The sequence below is a fragment of the Lissotriton helveticus genome, chromosome 11 (genome assembly GCF_964261635.1).
Source record: "Lissotriton helveticus chromosome 11, aLisHel1.1, whole genome shotgun sequence".
Lineage (NCBI taxonomy): Eukaryota > Metazoa > Chordata > Amphibia > Caudata > Salamandridae > Lissotriton > Lissotriton helveticus.
The window spans coordinates 834915048-834932385 of record NC_136072.1 but is presented as its reverse complement, the minus strand read 5'-3'; the positions used below and the strand labels follow the sequence as shown (position 1 = coordinate 834932385).

The following is a 17338-nucleotide window of genomic DNA, read 5'->3' as shown; positions in this document are numbered from 1 at the left end:
GACCTCACTGATGACAACATCCAGTGACTGTATGTTTCTGTAAAGTTAAAATATGTCTTACATATTGAAGAATGAGTGGATGTATAAGTGTCTGGATGAAGGATTTAGTAGGTGCATGACTGACTGTATGAGTGAGTGATTAAATGTGTCTCACTGAGTGCATGGGTTAGTGACTAAACTGTCTTAATTTGTGCATCATTATGTCTGTTGTTCTGTAAACTGCTGCATGTGTTGATCAGTAGCTATATGAGTAACTATATGGGTTATTGATTGGTTGCCCAAGTATTTGTATGGGAGACTGAGTGTGTGTGTGGGTGGCTGGGAGGTGTATGACTCTGTGCATAGATGTGTGAGCAGTTGATTCACTAGATCGGTGGTTCCCAAACTGTGCGCCGCGGCTCCCTGGTGCGCCGTTAGCAGTTGCCAGGGGCGCCGCGCACGATTTGGGAAAGAGCTTGTGCCGAGGTAGCAGCTAATGATGTGATAATTAAACATCTCCTTTACAAAGCCTTCGATCCACTGCTGGATGTGCCACGCTTCAATGAATACCAACCTGGGGGGCGCTCACCTAGGGATGTTAATAGCAGGGGATCCACAGAAGGCGGCGCTCTCATCTGATAGCACTGAAAGCAGGGGCGGCCTCTGGCCAGCCAGGTTGGATGGAGCAGGGCCGCTATGGTGTTACTGCGCTCAAACAGCAGAATGCCACTTCGGTCAATTAACTCCTCACATTTGCCGAGTGTTTGCTATTGTAGAACTTTTACACCGAACATGGTATTCAGTTGTGTTATGCTGTGTTATCACTTGTCAGAGGTCCGACTTTTATCCTATGGAAAGTATAAACACGTACTCTGGGTCTCTCTTGTGGGTTGAAGGCAGTGTCAAAGTGCTTTAAAAAATGTATGTGTACTGGGATGCAATGCACAATGGGTGAGATTTGGACGGGGTCAAAGCCATAGACAAAACATTCAGTATTGTTTTTTTCTTTTACCATCAGATAACTACTTACTAAAAATAATGCACACTGAAAATGAAAAATAAACGCGAGCTAATTTAATCAGTGGGAAATCGTACGGGGGATAGCAGGATGCTCACCAAGCACGAGCACCGACTGTATTCGCTCACCTGGAAACAAAGTCAGCAGAGGGGCTCGCTCCCAAGGCCCTGGCAGGGGTGGCGCTATCGCGACCTCTACCCTTGAGAGACAGTCTGCAGGGGGCGCCTCCGACCAACCAGTTACAACAGAATCATAGGAAATAAAACATGTTTAAAAACAATCTTAGAATCTTAGACGGGAAGAACCGGTGTCCTGTGAAATGTTCCACTTTGCTATGAGCAACAAGCATTGGCAAAGGCATCAGGTGGTCTCACCTATGCTAGATATATTGGCTTTGTCAATTATTTTTGAGCCATGCTGTACAGCAGCACAGCTTCTGTGCTCCATTTTTCAAAGCAATGAGGGGGCAGGATACTGAATGGGAGGGGGGGAAGTAGGATGTGAAGTAGGATGTGGCGCTAAGGCAGAGCTGCCATCCTCTGAACTGGGGTATCTGGTTTGAGTCTCGGCATCAACTCAACATCCTCTGGATCTGGGCCAATCACTCAATCACCTTTTCTTTCCAAAAATAGAAAAATGTGAAGTTGTTTGATGTAATTAGTGCTCATTTGAAGCCCTAAAAAAAAGAAAAAATATGAATTTGTGGAATGTAACTGATGCTCCTGTAAAGCGCTGATACCTTCAATTCGAGTTCACGCTATAAAATAAAAAGCCAAAAAAAGAAGAAATGGTACTTTAATCACAGCACGAGCAGCCAATGGACACTAATTAACATTAATTAATCTGTACTTTTGTCATGCGCTCGCAAACAAAACGAAGTGACGCCTCAAATATTCTGCCGAATTAGAAGGCAGCAAAAGAAAGAGTGATAAGGATGGCAAAAAATGATAAGTAATGGGTGGGCTAAACGCCCCATTTTAGAGTTTTTTACTTAGATACAAGTGTTCATCACCATAGCGCGCTGCCTGCAACCGAGACCTAAAAACGGGCTTACATCCACCCAACGATAAAAAAAAGTGACATGATGGGGAGCCACGGCCAACTAGGTCGAGGGAGCCACAGGTCCAAAAAGTTTGGGAACCACTGCACTAGATGTATGGGTTCAAAAGTGCATGTGGAAACAGCTGTATGGGCGGTTGACTGTGTGCATGAGTGTATTGGTGAGTGAATGGATATCTCAGTGCTACATGTCAAAGTAAGTACATATGTAAAACACAGTACATGTGAGAGTTGACATATATAAATAACTGTGCATAAGAGCCAGTGAATGTGTGAGTGGCTGTATGGATCATTGTGAACTTGTATCAGGGATTGTATAAGAGAGTAAATATGTGTTAGTATATGTTTGAATAAGTAAGGTGTGTATAACTGTATAGTTGAGGAAATGGAGGTGTGATTGATTCTTTGCATGACTGACTAGGTGTGTGAGTAACTCCATGGATGAGTGACAGTCTGTGAGTGTCTGTTTACACTGAGTGTATCTAAGGTTATATTAGAGTCTGAAGAGGTTCATCGTATTATCACATGAATGATGTCATCAGTGATGTCAAATGAGATGTCATCAGTGATGTCATCAGTGATGTCATCAGTGATGTCATCAGTGATGTCGTTTGAGATGTCATCAGTGATGTCATCAGTGATGTCATCAGTGATGTCATTTGAGATGTCATCAGTGATGTCATTTGAGATGTCATCAGTGATGTCATCAGTGATGTCACTGACCATGTCATGAATGATGTAATATGTGACATGATCACAGTGGATTGCGGGTGCGCGATATATAGTTAGTGCAACTAACTATATATGCGAATTTCAATGGTTTTGTGTGAGTAAAATAAGGTTTTGTAAATGCTAATTGCTAACTATATATGGTCTATAACCTATGGTTTTTTCAGTGAATATATATATATATATGTATATAAATATATATATAAATATATATATATATATATATTTATATATATATATATATAAATAAACACACCCACGCCATATTTTTTTTAATTCTATTTCATCTCAATGAAAATACAAATAATGTAACAGAAGGGTAACCACCAATCAGTGGCAGCAGGTGAACTTTGTCACTGGTGAGAACTAATGCTTGCCCCAAATTCCAGGGAGTGAGTCTAACGTCTTGTAGTCAGTTCAAGAAGGGATTTCTACCTTTTGAAAACTATGAAAAAAATTGGATCAAACTGTGCATGTTCAAGCACCATTTTCACATAAATTTTTCTAAAAAGTCATAGGCTCGATAGGGCAGTCAATAAATATTCGTGTACTTTCCTAGAGTGCCAAATTTATGAAGCCTGGTGCGCCCCATGAGCTGACTGTACTATAAGTGCACCCCATAGGGGAAATAATTATGTCCATTGTGCCAGAGGCAACATTTTGTAATGGGAGCTGTCCCTTTACAGTGGGGGATTCCATATGCCAAGAATTATTTAGAATATACCAGTGCCAGAAGTTTGCCAATGATGCAGTATGCATACCCTGTGTGATCCATTTGTTACAAATTAGCTTGAGTATGTCAGGGACAGCATTCTGTCATATTTAGCAATCCTTATCTCTCCTTATGCCATGGTTGTCCTCTCTTTTTTCCAAGACTTATCTCCAATACACAGTGAAAACATTTTCCTACGGATGCCAAATATCTGATACTCTGATGCGCACTTATGTTCATTCTCACTCATGCTCCGTCATTCAGTGCTTCACACACTAATTCACTTGCACTCACAACTTAGTCTCTCATTCATTCTCACCCAGTTTTAGTTATTCTCTCTCTGACTCACTCATTCCGTCAGTCACTCAATGTTGCTCACTTTCACACATGCACATCCTCTCTCTCTCTCAAACACATACACACACACACACACACACACACACACACACACAGACTGACCTTCATGCACACACACATTTCAGAACACTGTTTTTAGTAATGCTCGGGTGCTAGTGGTAGTGTGATTCGGTTCCTTTGCTGCTGAAAGTATCTGGCACCTTCGGGCAGGCACACAGCTCCTTCATATCTCAAGCACTGAAGAAAGAATCTAAAAGACTGAGCATGTGCAATGCATATGCCACGCAGATACAATGTGAAGTCTCAAGCTTATAGATAAATGCTCTACCGCCTCATGCTTTTTCATCCTACCCTCTCCTAACTCGTCAGAGTAGAGAGTGGTCAGTGAGGTTCACTAACCCCATTGTACCATGTGATGAGTTTAGAGAGTGTGGGGTGACAGGCGTATTGACATGTAGCCAAGGACACTACATAGCTGAACCTTAAGTGCCTGGGGTTACCTTCACAGGTGACGCTGCAATGTGTCACAAAGGTGGAGGGAGCCTGAGGTATGGCAGATACCTGACCAAGGCTGGGACTTTGCCAGCCCCAGACAACTTTTCTGATGGCACCTTCCTTCGCAGGCTCCCGCCATTTGAAAGATTTCTCTGCTGCTTGACCTTTGCTTGCAGCGAGGGTTAGATGTTTTTTTATTCCACTAATAGTGAATAATATATCTGATTGAGACATCTAACCACAGATGCCTTACCTTTGACTGTCCCCAGGTGTCAAACTGGATCCAGAGGATTTTTTATGAGCAGTACCCCCGTGCGTCAGTAGGTGGCATCGGTCGGCTCCTTGTGCCATTATCTGCGCCGGAAGTGTGTCCACATCACCTATATAGGTGCCACCTTGGCGCACTAACATCAGTTCTTTCCTTTCCGTGGCAGCCATCGCTGATCCGAGAGAATATCTAGCCCTCTCTCCGTTTTTGACAGGATTTTTGTGACGTTCTGTTGACCTTTCTTGAGGTATTTTCTTCCTGGTGTGTCGAGGATGTCATTGAGGAAGGCAGTTTTTAAACCCTTTGTCCTCTGTCACCGTGCCGGGTTAGTGACGGACCTACACCTTGTGTGTTTATGGGTTCTGAAGTGTGACCACGACTGCAAGTCGTGCTCCGAATGCTGAATGAATGAATGATTACGTATTTATACCGCGCAATGCTGGAGCCGTCCCTGAAGCTGCAGTGGCCCAGCATGCAACTCAGCGAAAACTACAGAACCCCTCAAGAGGAAGGTCTCTGGACTGTCCCAAGAGTTTGCAGTCCTCTTCGTCACACTCAAAATCATCCAGGCACGTGGGTAGGAGGCACAAGAAACACAAAACGTCAAAGTGCCTTTCAACTTATCCTTGTTTGTCAGCCGATGCAACAAAGGAACATGAGCATTCAAGGCCTGGTTCCATGGAAACTGAGCTTGGGCCAACTCTGCGCCTCTTCAGCTTTACGAAAGCTGTAGTGACCCCCTCTCAAATTAAAGAATTTTATTAGGTAATACTTCTCATTTTTGAGAGGCTTGACCCCTCCGGTGCGCCTTTGGGCCACGTGGGGTTGGAGGGGGCTCCATCTGGTTCCACGCTGTCAGCTTTGGATCTGATGGACCTCCATGGATTCCTTCATGGATGCAGATCGGCACCAGTCATGCCACTGTGACCTTCCATTGTGTTCCCCGACGACATGGAGCTGCATTAACTGACACTGATTCCGGCGCCGACAGAACCACTGTGTCCTAGGTTGGAACCTGAGCCCTATTCTGAAGGGCTAGGCCACTGTGAGGAATGGGAGGGGTCACTGGACTCCTTCAAATACCAGACTGGGCATGTCTCCAGATACTGCCATGCTTTCTTTCTCTCCCTACCATGACTATGAAGGAAGAAGCTACAAATGCAATGGTGGTGCGGAGGGCAGCTGAGGTCCTCGACAATCAGTTGCATTTGTGCCGTCGAACAAGTTACTTACCTTCGGTAACGATATATCTGTAAGAAACAGTAGTTAGTATTAGATTCCTTACCTTAGAATATCCCCAGGCGTCAGTCTGGATCCGGAAACTTTTGCGTAGCAGTACCCCTGCGCGTCGGTAGGCGTCGTCTGCAGGCGTCCCCTGCGGCTCCGCGTCCGTCGTTGGCGTCGTGCGCCGTGATGACGTCGCTGGAGTATATAGACGCCGCCTCCGCGCGCTGACGTCAGTTCTTTGCACACAGCTTTTCCGCGCCAGAACACGCAGAGCCATGTAAGAACCAACACTGGTGCCATGCGAAACTAGGGCCCTGAAGGGGATGACCTTAACCCTATGTATCAGTTCGCAGAACGGGGAGGATGGGTGGGGCGGTAAGGAATCTATACTAACTACTGTTTCTTACAGATATATCGTTACCGAAGGTAAGTAACTTGTTCATCTGAAAGAAACAGGTTAGTATTAGATTCCTTACCTTAGAATAGATACCCCAGCAATACCAACCCCGGTGGTGGGTCTGCGAACCAATACAGCTTACACCAGAAAGTCCTGGAGGACAGAACGGCCAAAGAAGCCATCCCTCCGGAGGCCCACGTAGCCGCCTGACAAATGTCCTGCAAGGGGACTCCCCGGCCCAGAGCAGTAGTAGCCGCCGTGGCCCAAGTGGAATGGGCCCTCAGCCCAACAGGAGGCTCCTTCCGAGCCAAAGAGTAGCACGCTTTGATGCACAGGACGACCCACCGAGAGATGGTCCGCTTATGCACCGCCCGTCCCTTCTTCGCACCCACGTAGCCAACAAACAGTTGGTCATCCATCCGGAACTGGCGAGTGCGATCCATATAAAATGAAAGCGCACGTTTTGGGTCCAGACGATGGAGCCGCTCTTCATCCTTTGAAGGATGCGGAGGCGGGAAGAAGGAGGGTAAGGTGATGGACTGCCCGATGTGAAAAGCAGAGACTACTTTGGGCAGGAAAGAAGGTCTAGAACCACCTTGTCTGGATGAATGGACATGAAAGGAGGTTTGACAGAAAGAGCCTGGAGCTCACTCACTCTCCTGGCAGAGGTGATGGCAACCAGGAAGGCCGTCTTTAAAGTCAGGAGACGGAGAGGACAGGAATGAAGTGGCTCAAAGGGAGCACACATCAAGAAAGTCAGAACCAGGTTCAAGTCCCACTGAGGCATCACAAACGGAACAGGTGGATACATGTGCGTGATGCCTTTCAAGAATCTCGTTACAATAGGGGACTTGAACAAAGAAGGTTGATCAGGCAGCCTTAGAAAGGCCGAAAGGGCAGAAAGGTAGCCCTTGATAGTGCCCAGAGCAGAGCCCTGCTGGGCAAGAGAGAGAAGAAAGAGGAGAACCTCGGAGAGAGGGGCAGAAAGAGGGTCCACAGCCTTTGCTGTGCACCATGCCACAAATCTGTTCCACCGGCAGGCGTATACCGACTTTGTGGAGGGACGCCTGGCTGCCAGAATCACATCACAAACTTCAGGAGGCAAGTCAAATGGCCTCAACTGTCGCCGCTCAATCTCCACGCATGGAGGTGGAGACTGGACAGGTTCGGGTGGAGGACCGTCCCCTGCTGCTGCGACAGAAGGTCCTCCCGAAGGGGCAGGCGGATCGAGGGACCGACTGACATGCTGAGTAGCTCGGGATACCAGTACCTTCGAGCCCAGTCCGGAGCCACAAGGATAACTTGGGCCCGGTCGCGCCTGATCTTCTTCAGCACTCTGGGCAGAAGTGGTATAGATGGAAAGGCGTACAACAGACCGCAACTCCACGCGCGCCGAAAGGCGTCGCCGTGCGAGTGCCGTCTTGGAAACTCCAACGCGCAGAACTGATGACATTGCGCGTTCTCTTCTGTGGCGAATAGATCTAACCAAGGCTCTCCCCATTTCAGAAAGAGGCCTTGCGCCACGTCCGAGTTCAGACGCCATTCGCGATCCACCGAGCACCGACGGCTGAGTTCGTCCGCCCTGGCGTTCAGAGAACCTGCCAGGTGTTGAACCGTCAGAGTCACGCTCTGACGTTCCAGCCATTGCCAGAGACGCAGAGCCTCCTGGCAAAGGGTCCACGACCCCACTCCGCCCTGCTTGTTGCAGTACCACATGGCAGTGGTGTTGTCCGTGAACACCTGCACCACACTCCCGTTGACAAAAGGGAGGAATGCCTTCAGTGCTAGACGGATCGCCCGCAGCTCCAACAGGTTTATATGGAGCCGGGACTCCGCCGGAGACCAGATGCCTCTGATCTCCGCCTCTCCCAAGTGGCCTCCCCAGCCCTGGAGGGACGCGTCCGTCACAACCACGTGCTCCGGTTGGGGAAGGGAGAGGGATCTGCCTCTGACCCAATCGCGGTCCGTAAGCCACCACTGCAGTTGTCTCGCAGTGCCCTCCGAGATCAAGACATGGTCGGACAAGTTGCCCTGATGCTGGGCCCACTGAAACTTGAGGTCCCACTGCAGAGCCCCCGGGCGTGATGCACCAGAAGGATGCAGGAAGCCATCAGCCCCAGCAGCCGCAGCGTCAACCTGACCGAAACCCGGGATAACGGCTGAAAGATGGGAATCAAAGCCTGTATATCCCGGACTCGCCGTTCCGGAGGATAAACCCGAAACTGCGCCGAGTCGAGAACCGCTCCGATGAAAAGGAGCTTTTGAGAGGGACACAGGTGTGATTTTGGCACATTCATGGAAAACCCCAGCTCGTGCAAGAGGTCTGCCGTCATCTGAAGGTGGTGGACGACTGTCTGGGGTGAGCCCGCCTTCAACAACCAGTCGTCCAGGTAGGGGAAGACTGAGACCCCCAACCGGCGCAGATGGGCTGCGACCACCGCCAACACCTTTGTGAACACCCGTGGGGCGCTGGTAAGGCCGAATGGGAGCACGATAAACTGAAAGTGCTCGTGGCCTACCGTGAACCGCAGGTAACGCCGGTGGGCCGGCAGGACAGGGATGTGAAAATACGCATCCTGCAAGTCCAACGCTACCATCCAGTCTAGCGGGTCTAGAGCAGCCAAGACCTGAGCCAAAGTCAACATCTTGAACTTCTCCTTCCGGAGGAAGCCGTTGATGTTCCGTAGATCCATGATAGGACGTAGGCCCCCTTTGTCCTTCTTGGGCACCAGAAAGTAGTGGGAATAGCAACCACATCCTACTTCTGGCCCAGGAACGTGCTCGATGGCCCCCTTGGCCAAGAGGGCCGTAACTTCCTCCTGCAGAAGTGTCAAGTGGTCCCCCGACACACGGTGGTTCTGCGGTGGCATGGCTGGAGGAGTGGTCTCGAAGGGGAGGGAGTAGCCCCTTCGGACGAGCTGCAGCACCCATCTGTCCGATGTTATCATGCGCCAGTGGGAGAGGTGATGGCGAACCCTGCCGCCCACCGGCGTCACATGGGCCTGAAAGCACGGACTAGGAGGATTTAGAGGCGGATGCTGCGGGGGGAGGTGTGGTCTGACCTCGCCGCTGTCCCCGACCGCCACCACGGCGGTTCCCACGGCCACCGCCGCGTTGAGAAGTCTGTTGCAGCGCGTGGCTGGCAGCACGTGTGGGACCGCCCCATCCGTGGCCACGAAAGGAGCGAAACGAACCCGTTTGCTGGCGCTGGGTCGAGAGACCCAAGGACTTGGCCGTGACCCTGGAGTCCTTGAAGCGTTCCAGCGCGTGGTCCGCCTTGTCGCCAAACAGGCGACTGCCATCAAACAGCATGTCCATCAATGCAGACTGGACATCTGCCGAGAAATTGGCGGATCTCAGCCAGGCGTGGCGACGAATCGCCACCGTCGTGGACATCGCCCTGCCCAGTGAGTCGGTCGTATCAAGACCACACCGTATGGAGTATCTTGCTGCGTCTCGGCCTTCAATCATAGCCTTGCCGAGCTTAGCCCGCACCTCCTTCGGGCATTCAGGCAGCAGTTCCGCGACCGTATCCCACAGAGAGTGGGTGTAGCGGCCTAAGAGGCACGCGGTGTTGCAAGACCGCAGTCCCAGACTCAGGGATGAAAAGACCTTCTTACCATACTGGTCGTACCTCTTAGATTCCCGGTCGGGCGGGGCCGACGGGAATGCGGTCTGGGAAATCGAGGCCTGGATCTCCAGGCTCTCAGGGGTGGGATGGGTGGACAAGAACTTTGGGTCATCCGTACACGGACGGTGGCGTCTGGCCACGTTCCTATCAACAGGCGAACCTGAAGCGGGCCTGGACCACGTGCCCAAAAGAACGTCAGTTAAGGCCTCATTGAACGGCAGCAGTGGCTCCTGTGGGCATGACTGCGGTTTGAGTACCTCAGTGAGGATGTTAGTCCTCACGGCCGCGACGGGGAGCTCAAAGTGTAAGGCCTTGGCAGCCCTCATCAACACCACTGAATAAGCTGCCCCCTCCTCGGTAGCCACGGTAGGAGGCGAGTCAAAGCCAGGGTTGGGGGAGTCATCCAGACCACTGGCGTCACCCAAGTCACCTGTCCAGTCCACATCGTACTGACACTCGCGGGTCAGACCCCTCCCACTCCTCTCCGCAATCTACATCCTCACCATATTCGGAGTCAACAATGTAGACCGGCTCCCCGGGGTCAACAGGCCCCATCGGGGTCGGACTCGGCGTCGGGCAACGCCGGTTCGACTCCGCGGCCGGAGTCGGAGAGGGAATGGGGGCGGCGCCGCCCGGAGCCGGCGTCGGAGACCCGGGGCCGCGCGGGGGCGGCGCCGTGGGTTGCCCCGATGGAATCGGCGCCGGAGAGGCCGGTTGACCAGCCGGCGTCGACCCTGAAGGTCCCTGCGGCGCCGGGGCCAGAGCCGTCGGCGACGTCGGGGCCGGAGCACCCAACGGCGTCGAGGCAGGAGCACCCGAACCGCTAGGACCCCCGGACGGCACCACCGGGCCCGCAGGCGCCGTAGGCCCCGTCGGAGGAGACAGTGCCCTCATGGCCATGAGGAACGCCTCTATCTCCTCGGGCGACGCGCCCTGCCCAGGGACCGCAGGGTATGGAGCAGGCCGCGTCGGTGACTCACGCGGAGCCGCGGGGGTGGGGCCACCCGAACCCCCGGCCGCATCGCGCGAGCGTCGGGGGGAGTCGGGGGTACGAACGCCCCGACTTCTTGTGCTTCCTACCTGAGGAACCAGAGGAATGGTGACGACTCCCGGAGCGCTCGTGACGGCTCCGCGACCGCTCCCTCGATCGCTCCCTAGACCTCCGTCCGGACCGGGACCGCTCTCGACGCGGGGCCGACACCCGGAGCTCGAGTAGCTTGCGGGACCGCTCCCGTCTAGCTTTAGTCGTCAAGACCCGGCAATCGACACAGTCGTCCACGGCGTGGTCGGGGCCCAGGCACCGGAGGCAGAGTCGGTGATGATCCGTGACCGACATCGTGCGGTCACAGTCGTCACAGTTCTTAAAACCGGGCATCCTACCGGCACCGTAAGAAGAATCAAGGATTCACAAAAAAATTTTGGTCAAAGACCGGAGTACTGCTCTTCGGACCTGCGCTAACTGGCGCGGAAAAAAAAGAACTGGCGTCAGCGCACGGAGGCGGCGTCTATATACTCCAGCGACGTCATCACGGCGCACGACGCCAACGACGGACGCGGAGCCGCAGGGGACGCCTGCAGACGACGCCTACCGACGCGCAGGGGTACTGCTACGCAAAAGTTTCCGGATCCAGACTGACGCCTGGGGATATTCTAAGGTAAGGAATCTAATACTAACCTGTTTCTTTCAGATAAGACTAACATCTTGACAAAGGTCCTGCAACTGGGAGTATCCTCCTCTGAACCCCTATTCCAGTACTCCAGTTCAACAAAGCTCTCACCAGCATCCTTCTGGGGAGCTGCTCCAGAGCCAGGTCAGGGGCTCCTGTGAATAGGACGATTGCCCGCCACTGCCCCACTCCGGGGACCCAAATTTCCTCACCCAACATCCTAACACAGAGAGGTTGGTGGTCCAAGCCTCCACTTCCTGTGGTGCATTCCCTGCTACTCCCTTGGATAATAAATCCAAGAGGTTTGACAGCTTGGGAAAGAAAACGTTTTCTTCTGCCAGCCTTGATTACAGTCAGTAAACACCACATGCTTATTGAGCAGTTATCCCCACAAGCTGTGGGAAACAGTTGTGCAAGTGCTGCCACAAGTCACGGAGGAGGCCTGGGCAGCTCTCTACCAAGCAGTTAAAAATGGAAGAGACACAGCAAAGTTCACTACTCACTGTGGCTGGGACACGACCGACTCGCTGGCCAGAGCGTTTCGTCAAAGGTGGCTCTCAGACACTACGCCTGGTTGAGAACATATAGCTTTTCAGGGGATGCCCAGGCTGCCCACATGGACATGCCCTTCAATGGCACCCATCTTTTCAGAGACCAGGCACGGCGCTGGAGCGCTTTAAGGACTCGCAGGCTATGGCCTAGTCCTTGTGCATCTTGGCAGCGCCACGTCATCTCTAGTCTGCCTTTCGCTCCTTTAGTGGTCACGGAAGGGGTTTTCAACCGCACCAACCCTATTCCAGGCACCAAGCCACACACTCTTCTGTGCCTCTGTGTAGAGGAGGGCGCAGTTCATATTGATCTCGTGAGTCGGGTAGCAAGCGGTCATGTACAGACACCATCCCCCGCCCGGCAGCTGCAGCCTCTAAACCCTCCTAATCTTGTCGTTCTAGATCATAGGCATCCAGTTGGTGGCAGGATCCACCCTCACCTCCACCACTGGCACTCCATAACATCGGAAAGGTGGGTTCTGCAGATCGTCCAAAGGGGCTACTCCCTCCCCTTTGAGACTACTTCTCCCTCCATGCCTCCATCTTACTACCAGCTGACAGAGGATCATGTGTCCCTGCTCCATGAGGAAGTCATGGCTCTCTTGGCCAAGGGAGCCATAGAGAAGGTTCCAGTGCTAGGTGGTAGCTGTGGTTGCTATTCCCCCTAATTTCTGGTACAGAAAAAAGGAAACGGGCCTTCGTCCTATCCTAGATCTCTAAGCCCTCAACTACATTCCTAAAAAGGAGAAATTCAAGATGCTCACATTGGCTCAGGTCTTGTCTACCCTGGACCAGGAGACTGGATGGTAGCGTTGGACTTGCAGGATACCCATTTTTACATCCCCGCCTTACCTGCCCATAGGTGATATTTGTGATTTACGGTAGGCCATGAGCATTTTCAGTGGTCACTTTTGGCCTTACCAGCACACCACAAGTGTTAAACAGGGTGAGGGTGATGGTTGCAATTCATCTGTGCAGATCGGGGATACCAGTCTTTCCCTATTTCGATGACTGGCTGCCGAAGGAGGGCTCCCCAGGCTGTTGTCTCCCACCACCAGACTAAGGCAGACCTCTGGCATTCACTGGGGTTCACTATCAACATGCCGAAGTCACACCTAACATCTTCTCAGATGCTCCTTTTCATCGGAGCTGTTCTGGACACTGTGCAGTGTCAGGCTTATCCTCCCAAGTGGCAAGTCCAAGATATTCAGGCTATGATATCGATGTTTCAGTGAAACCGACTCTAAGGCTGCTGGGTCTCATGGCCTTATGCATCCTGTTAGTGAGACATGCCAGATGGAACATGTGGGCTCTGCAGAGGGACCAGTGGATGCAGCATCAGGGTAATCTCTCTGACATGGTGCAGATTTCAGAGGGAAAGGGGCTGCAGTGGTGGCTAACAAACTGCGATTTGGTCAGCGGCAGATCCCTCTCCGTTTCCCATCCAGATCTCACAGTACTGACAGACGTATCACTCCTGATATGTGGCGGCCAATTGGGAGAGGTGGAGATCAGAGGTCTCTGGTCTTCAGCGGATTCCGGACTCCACATCAACATGCTGGTGCTCCGTGCAGTCCGACTGGCATTGAAAGCATTTCTAACCTCCATCAAGTGAAGGCTAGTGCAGGTGTTCACGGACAACACCAACACCATGTGGTACTGCAGCAAACAGGGCATGGTGGGGTTGTGGACTCTTTGTCTGGACATCTTTGGAACAGCAGAGTTCAACCCTGATGGTTCAACACCTGGCAGGTTACCTGAACACCATGGCAGATGAACACAGCTGTTGATGCCTAGCGGCTCACAAATGGAGTCTCCATCCTCAGGAGGCTCAAGGTCTCTTTCAGCAGTGGGGAGAGCCTTGATTTGTTCTCTGCTGAGAACGTGCAATGTTAGCAGTTTTGCGTGTTGGAGTTTCCAAGGCGGCTTTTGCTTGGAGATATTTTTCATCTCAAGTGGACCTCAGTCCTCCTGTATGCCTTTCCCCCTATACCATTCCTGCCCAGAGTTCTCAAGCAACTGGGCCCTAGTTATCCTTGGAGCTCTGGATTGGACATGGAGAGTCCGCTATCTGAGCTTATGAACTTGAGCATCGATTTACTAATCAGCCTGCCCGTTCTGGAGGATCTTCTGTCACAGCAGCAGGGGAGGTCCTCCACCCAAACCAACCAACTCTTCGCCTTCTGTGTGGAGACTAAGCAGTAGCAGGTGATAGCTTTCAACCTTCCTACCGAAGTCTGTAATGTTATTCTGGCAGCCAGGTGTCCCTCCACCAAGACGATATACGCCGTACGATGGAAAGTTTGTATCATATTGTACAGAAAAGTCTATTAATGCTCTTTCTGCCTCCCTTTCTGACAATGCATGTTTGTGGACTCCGTTCCCTATTAGCAGCCCTTCACCACGAGTCCCCTAGGACAAATTTGAATTCTAAAATCGGAGCGGCTTACTTGTGCACACACCCCTAGCTCAAGACTACCAACAGGGCTTCGGTGGCGCGGAGGTACTATGCCTCAAAGGAAGGTTGTGACCACATGAGGGGTTTGCTTCTGCAGGTTACAGAACTGCCGAACTGCCTGACTGCGAGGAGCTGCGGCTGAGCTCCGACGCTGCTGCAGCTGGGGGCAGCTGGAAAGCAGAAAGGTGGGAAGTCAGAGAGCCACAGTCTGCGAGCCGGTCGCCCACTCAGCCCCCCCGCCTTCCCTCACCTGAACCGGGACCTGGGCGGGAGGCAGTGCACGGCTCTGCCTGTTGTGCTGCCTGTTGGCGGGAGCGCGGGGCCTGTGGAGCGCGGCGGGAGCCGCGGATCGCTTTGCTCCCTGGTGTACTGCCTATTGGCCAGGCGGGAGCAGCGGGGTCTGGGGGGCGCGGCGGGAGCTGCGGATTGCTTTGCTGCCTGTTGTGCTGCCTGTTGCCTGTCGGGAGGAAGAGGAGGAGCCACACGCCGCCACTGTTGCTTGCTGCCTGCCGGATTTGTTCACTGTCTGCAGCTCGCCTGCCCCGCTCTGCTCCCTGCCGCCTGCCGCTTCGTGCTTCTTCTCCACTGCCCCCGCATCGCACTGCAGGCGACCGAGAGGGGCAGGAGTGCCCGTAGTGGTAGCGGACTCCTGGAGCAGAATTCTGGAGTGGAGGTGAGAGCCGCTGGGCCGTTGTGAACCGCCGTGGCCTGCGGGGCAGCTGTGTATCTGGCAGACCATCACTGCAGGGATTGCTGACGGACTTCTGTGTAGTCCAAGTCTTTGAAGAGGCCCCCCTCTTAGGACCCCAAGCAGGACCTGCACTTGCAACCCTGTAACGCATTCAGGTACTGTGCATAAAACACCACACTGACCACGAACTTGTTTGATTCTGTAATTCCTGCTGGAGCACCTGGATTTTCGGAGGCGGAGCCTGTTTGTGTTGCTGCTGAGCTTTGAGTTCAGAACCGCGGCCAGTCCGCCCGCCGAGACCGCCCGCTGCCTGCTGAGACTGTTACCAGGTCGCGAAGAGCACAGTCTCCCTGCTGAGCCCCCTCTTAGGACCCCAAGCAGGACCTGCACTTTCAACCCTGTAATCCTTGCAGGTACTGTGCATAAAACACCACACTGACCACAAACTTGTTTGATTCTGTAATTCCTGCCTGAGTACCTGGATTTTCGGAGGCGGAGCATGTTTGTGTTGCTGCTGAGCTTTGAGTTCAGAGCAGCGGCCCGTCCACCCGCCGAGACCGCCCGCTGCCTGCTGAGACTGTTACCGGGTCGCGAAGAGCACAGTCTCCCTGCTGAGCAAAGCGCTGATCCCTGAGGGGTCCCGGTGTGCGGTGGGGGGCTTGCCGGTTTGCCAGAGACCAGGCTTCTTTGGGTGGTGTGACGCTACAGAAGGATTGTGCAGGGACTGCAGAAGCGTTCCGGCGACACCGTGTGGCGAAAGTTGAACAAAAAGGTGGAACAACAAAGTCCACGGCAAATCCTACTTTGATTTTTGTTTAGCTACTAACACCCAAAGTTTATCAGAGCCCAGGCCCAGGTTTGAGCCGGTGGAGTCCTGGATTACGCTGCCTGGCTGCCTGCAACCCCCAGCTCCTGGGCCGTTGGCAGTTGCCTTGGTTGGTGCAGCAGCAGCAGGGGAATTGGCGTAGCGGCAGTCGCTGCTAGTTGTTGAGGCTCTCTCTGGTCGTACTACTCACCGCCGAAGTAAGTGAAGTGCCTCGTCGGCGCCCCGTGTGCAGCAGAGACTCAGGGTGGCTGCAGGAAGGTACGCCCGAGGCACAGAGGGGTGACTTCCTTTGGCCCCCCGGGTGAGAGGTGACTTGCTGATTTTCTGAAGTCTTTCTTTCCGGTGATCAGCTACCCCCAGAGGAGGGTAAAGTTTACTGGGTTAAAACACAGTCAGTGGCAGTTGGGACTCAACCACAGGATGCCTAAAAATAAACAGCTTCCCATCGTCAAGGAAACGCCCTTGTAAAATCAAACCCCTCGACTCAAGTCTCACCCAGAAACTTAAGGATTCAAGGGACACAGTCCCTGACCCAAAGTCATTTTTAAAGTCACAAAAAGCAGGCCTTATCACTCAATTTTTTCACAAACGTCATTTTAATGATAAGAATCCCCCTTCTCGATCGACTTACCAATAGGGACTTAATCCAGCAATGTCAAAACACCCCTCCTGGAGAGATCTCACAACATTCAACTCTCTGCAATATTAGGCCAGAGCACTCAAACTGGGAGACGTCAGTGCCAATCCTGCACTTGTCCGGGAAATGAATATAAACAAGCATCTGATCTATCCGATTTACCTGGGACCACCTCTGCTCCAATCCTGGGAAAACATGAGCAGGTTGTCCCAGTTCAAATACACTGCCACCAACAAGCGACGTTGCAGACCCCATTTTGATGTCTTCCTCAGGACTTTGCTCAATTAAGACTGAAACACCAGCACAACAAGGAAACTGTGGGTTCCTATCACCAATATTTTTACAGAATTTGAAAACAAAGATACAAAGAACTTTGGAGCTTACCCCAAAACTCCTCAGAATGGCCAACGATCCTTGGCTCTCTTCTTCACCAACTCAAAGCTTTCAAAGCCAAAGTCTACATAGTAGCAGCTTCATAAATGACCCTGGTCCTACCTTAACTGGTGAAACGAACCAATCGACGGCAAGGGCACTACTTTGTGAGTCCAATAAAATGGAGCTGCAAATTGATTTGCTATCTACAAATGCACAATGCTTGGTGGAGCTAAACAACAAGGCTGATTTTATAGAAAACAAGTT

At 52.2% G+C, this 17338-nt stretch overlaps 1 protein-coding gene across 2 annotated transcripts in view; it reads left to right on the top strand.

Annotated features, from left to right (window-relative positions):
- The window catches only part of KCNIP3 (potassium voltage-gated channel interacting protein 3), a 694194-nt gene that overhangs the window by 666996 nt on the left and 9860 nt on the right, over positions 1-17338 (top strand). The window lies entirely within an intron of this gene.